The 5,277-nt window shown below is 38.7% G+C and overlaps 1 pseudogene; it reads right to left on the bottom strand.

Annotated features, from left to right (window-relative positions):
• Positions 1 to 4,337: 4,337 nt before the first annotated feature.
• On the bottom strand, positions 4,338 to 4,815 carry LOC114040244 (annotated as a pseudogene).
• Between the last annotated feature and the right edge of the window lie 462 nt (positions 4,816 to 5,277).

Genomic DNA, 5,277 nt, shown 5'->3' on the forward strand with positions numbered 1-5,277 from the left:
TGGATTGTGAGGATTGTGTGCCCTTACATGATCAATTTTTGTATGTGACATGTATCGCCGAGAAAAAAGTATATTCCTTTCTATCCCCATTGAGTATTCTCCAGAGGTCTATCCTACCTAACTTTTCTAACATTCTATTCACCTCCTTAACTTCTTTCTTGTTTATTTTGTGGTTAGGTTTATCTAGTTCAGAGAGGGGGAGGTTGAGGTCCCCCACTAGTATAGTTTTGCTGTCTATTTCTTCCTGTAACTCCCTGAACTTCTCCTCTAAGAATCTGGAAGCTATACCATTTGGTGCATATATGTTTAGTAATGATATTACTTCATTGTTTATGGTGCCTTTTAGCAGGATGTAACTTCCTTCCTTGTCTCTTTTCAGAAGATCTATTTTTGCTTTTGCTTTGTCTGAGATCAGGATTGCTACCCCTGCTTTTTTTACTTTAAATGAAGCATAATATATTCTGCTCCAGCCTTTTACCTTTACCCTGTACGTGTCACTCTTTTTCAAATGTGTTTCCTGTAAACAACATATTGTAGGATTATGGTTTTTAATCCACTCTGCTATACATTTCTGTTTTATGGGAGAGTTCATCCCATTCACATTCACAGTTATGATTACTATCTGTGTCTTTTTTCTCCATCCTTTTTCCTCCCATTTGTGCTTTTCTTTCTCCTTTCTCCTTTCCCTCCCTCACTAGTGTTTTGCTTTTGATCACCGCCTTCTTCAGTCCCACCTCCCTTCTATTATCCCTTTCCCTTTTCTTCCCCTTTACTCTTACTGCTTCTTCCCTCCCCTCTATACCCCCTCCATTTTCTTTCCCCTTTTCCCTCCTACTGCCTATAGTGCAAGTTAGATTTCTATACCTGATTATGTTATTCCCTTCTTCAGCCAAATCTGATGAGAGTAAGGTTCAAACAATGCTCATCCCCCTCCCTTCTTTACCTCTGTTCTAATAGGTTTTTGTGTCTTTTCTTGTAATGTAATTTACCCTTGTCTGCCTCCTCCTTTCTCAGTACATTTTCTTAGCTCAGACTAATCCATTTACTTGGATCCATTTAACCTACTTTATTAAATTTTTTTATCATTACATCAAAGTCAACTTATATCCACCCCTTTTATGTATACTCCTTTAACATGGTAAAATAACAATACAGTTCTCAAGAGTTGCAAGTGTCATCTTCCCTTGTAGGGATGTAAACATTTTGCTCTTATTAGCAACATATTGTATCTTTCTGTCCCATTTACCTTTTTATGTCTCTCTTGAATATTGTACTTGAAGATCAAATTTTTTGTTCAGCTCTGGTCTTTTTATCAGGAAGCTTTGGAAGCCCCCTATTTCATTGAATATCCATCTCCTTCCCTGAAAAATCACACTTATTTCACTGCATAGTTAATCCTTGGCTGCATTCCAAGCTCCTTTGCCTTGAGGAATATCATGTTCCACACCCTGAGATCTTTTAATGTAGAGGCTGCAAGGTCCTGTGTAATCCTGACTGTGGTTCCATGATATTTAAATTGTTTCTTTCTGGCTGCTTGCAGTAATTTCTCTTTAATCTGGTAATTTTGGAATTTAGCTATTATATTCCTTGGCGTTTTCAATTTGGGATCTCTTTCAGGTGGGGAGCCGTGGCTTCTTTCTATAATTATTTTACCTTCAGGTTCTAGGACTTAAGGGCAATTTTCCCTTATGATTTCCTGAAGGATATTGTCCAGGCTCTTTTTTTCATCATGATTTTCAGGTAGGCATATGATTTTTAAATTGTCTCTCCTGGATTGATTTTCCAGGTCACTTGTTTTACCCATGAGGTATTTTATGTTTTCATCTATTTTTTTCATTTTTTTTGTTTCTGTTTGACTGATTATCGTTCTCTCATAGAGTCATTAGTTTCCAATTGTCCAATTCTAATTTTCAACATGTTGTTTTCTTCTGTTAGATTTTGTATATTCTTCTCCAATTGGCCAATTGTATTTTTAAGGGATTTGTTTTCTTCAATGTACTTCTTTTTCCAGTTGACCAATTGTACTTCTGAAGGACTCCTCTCCCTCTCTCATTTGACTTTTAAAGTCCTTCTTGAGCTCTTCTAAGAAGGCTTTTTGAGCTTCAGACCAGTTCATATTCCCTTCTGATGTTGCAGATGTGGGTTTGATGACAGTGTTGTCCTCTTCAGAATTTCTGTCTTGATCTTCATTCTTCTCATAATATGAATCTATCATGCGTTTCTTTTTACTAATGGTGTTATTTTTATTCCCTGGCCTTTAAAGAGATTATGCTCTCCTGCTGGGGAGCAGAGGGCACTGACCCAAGCTTCTAGTGTGGGAGCCTATGTCTTGGTCACTGACTTTCTATGCTGGGGCCTCTCATATTGGCAATTGGAGGCTGTAGGGTTCTGGCAGCTTACCTGGGGTTGGGCTGGAATCAACAAGGCTGGGACTTTTAGGAAAATCTAGGTTGGTTGCTTTTCTTTTCCTTTAGCTTTGGTCAGCTCCTTTTAGATGGGTGCTGCCGGGTGTTTATCTGTCTGGGGCCTCTTGCAGTGCTGCCTCCCTTAGTTCTATTGAGGCACTGGGAGACTCCTTTGTTGTAGAATGCCGAGGCACCTGGTGGTTTTCTGAGCCAGTTTCCCCTGGTTCCCCCACCCTCACAGAGGCACTCAGAGGTCCAGCTGTTGGTGTTTGCCTGCTCAACCACCTGGGCTTCGGGATCTCCTCCTGGTTGGCAGTTGGAAGATGTAGGGTTCTGACAGCTTACCTGGTGTTGGGCTGGAATCAACAAAGCTGGAACTATCAGCAGCTATAGGATGCTTTCTTCAGCTCCTTTCAGAGGAGTGCTACGGGTGCTTATCCACCTGGGGCCCTTTGTAGTGCTGCTTTTCTTATTTTTGCTGAGGCATTGGAAGACCCTTTTGCTGTAGAATACCAAGGCACTAGAATTTTCTCCTGGTGTGGTAAACTGGGTCTTTCCACTAGCTGACTGTGTAACTCCCAGTTCCGTACTGCTCCCCTTCCTCCAGGATAAGAGGGGCCTTTCCCATTAATCCCTCTACCTACCTGGGCTACTGCACTGCTGCACCCTGTCTTTTTTCTGGTTCAGCTATTCCAGGGTTTTTTCTGGGGTGATATTTTTTGGGTTTTCAGAGGTTGATAGGGGAGGGTGAGAGCGACTACCTTTTTACTCCACCATCTTGACTCCATTCTCAAGCAATTTTAAATGCTATCTAGTGCTCCAGATGGATATCCAGTCTAAGACTGTCATTTTGATATTATCAGTAGTTCAGTAGCCTACAATTGTCACAGAAAAGAGGGCAATGGTACCGTTTTGAGGCCAACTTGGCCCATTTCATTGTGTACTCTTTGTTCATCAAAGACTATGCCACCAAATATCTTGAAATTCAAATTCATTCTTAACTTGAAGTCTAATTTCTAGGGCATGCCAATTTGTGTTGAATCTGTTATACCATCTCTATATGCAGAAGATAGTGTAGGGAATAACGACTCTCTTCCCATTCTGATTCACATTGACTGAATTAAAATACCCATCTACCTTCATAAACTTATGAATTATATCACAAAGCTTGTCTTCAAGCCAACTATAGAGTCATATGGAAATGAATCTGTACATTTAGACATGGGACAAAGATATTACTCAGTACGCCTTTAAATAAGCTTCCATCAAGTGTTTACTTTGTGCAAGCCTCTAGCCTCAATCTAGATATAAAATAAAACAAAAATGAATCATCTCTTGTTGTAAACTTCAATGGTTTTTAAGTCTTTCAGGGGATATAAGTAAAACATGCAAATAATTACAATTTAAAATACCACGGAATAAATGGATGAGATGAGGACAAACTGCTCAAAGAAATGTGTAAGGGTGAACTTCTGACTGATATTATCAGGGACAATTTACTAAGTTATGGAGGTGGTAAAGTAGTTCTTAGGGGATAGTAGGTAGTATTTTAACAGGCAGGCAGAAGTACCCTGAGCGATAGTGTTATATAAATGATGTGCACAAATACACAGAAACTGAGATGGGTAAGACGGATTTGGCATGAGGAATTATCTTTTTCCCCCAATATAAAGATAGTTTGAAATCCCAAATATTGATTTCAAGAGCCATAATTTCAAATAAATTCCTATATTAAAAAAAACTAGAATGCCTACATTTTACCATAGCTTGTTGTTCATTAATTTCTTCTTTGTCTTCACCAGTCCGTTTAATCAATGCACCTCTCAGTACTTTCCCTGACCATTTACTTTAACTTAACTTCCTTCCCTTTTCAATTGATACCCTATAGTTAACCTAATCAACTCTATATTTCTCTTTTCTTCAGTCACTTACTGCATAGTCAAATTGCAGATCACACCCACAAAGGCCCATGCAAGTCCAAAGTGAGCTAGCTTAATTACTCATTTATTATTTATTAACAGATTTTGAGGTTTCAAATGTCTGTGAGGAACTCTTCATGAGTAACAAAATACAGTGTATTACAAGATTTGGTATACATAACTATTAATGAGTGAAGAATTCATATGCTGGCCAGGAGTGATAGAATGCAATTATTTTTTAGATACATGGAATGGAATAAAAAAAGAGGTATAATCTAGCATCTCCCATAAGTACATCTGGAAAGCTGGCAATGTTAGGGTAAAGTTCCTTCAACAGCAAAATTTCTTGAATTGCACTACTTGTAATGTCCTCCTCACTCTGTAATCTGATTTTCATCATAGCTACCATCTGACCTCTAGTTTATGTGGACCCTTGTATATAGCACCAAAGTACCTTCTTCAGTTTTCTCTATTTTTGTATATTCCTCCATAGCAATTCAATATACTGGCAAATCTGAGAAGTCCAAAGCCAAAGAAGCACAGATGGCAGCATAGGCAGTGGTGGCAGTAGCAATGATAACAGGAGAGTGTCCCCCACTTCAGTTCCAAGGATTCCAACTGATTTCATCACTTTTGTATTCCATACATTGCTCAGTTATTCCTCAATTGATCAACACTCCCTCAGATTCCCATTTTTTTTGTCACCTCAAAAACTTCTATAAATACTTTTGTACATTCTTTGCTACAGTTTGTTTTGCTCAGGAGTAATCCCTACTTTCTTTCTTAATCTGCTTTCTCTTAAATTATGCCTTTCCTCTTCTCCTCCCATTTCCCTGCTCAGAGAAATGCATTTCTATTCTTAATTCTGTCTCTCTCTCTCTCTCTCTGTCTCTCTCTCTGTGTCTGTCTCTGTCTCTATTTTTCTTGCTATTTTTGTGTAGCTAATGTGTAAA

The sequence above is a fragment of the Vombatus ursinus genome, unplaced genomic scaffold, assembly GCF_900497805.2.
Source record: "Vombatus ursinus unplaced genomic scaffold, bare-nosed wombat genome assembly UNPS02012820.1, whole genome shotgun sequence".
NCBI classification, from domain to species: domain Eukaryota; kingdom Metazoa; phylum Chordata; class Mammalia; order Diprotodontia; family Vombatidae; genus Vombatus; species Vombatus ursinus.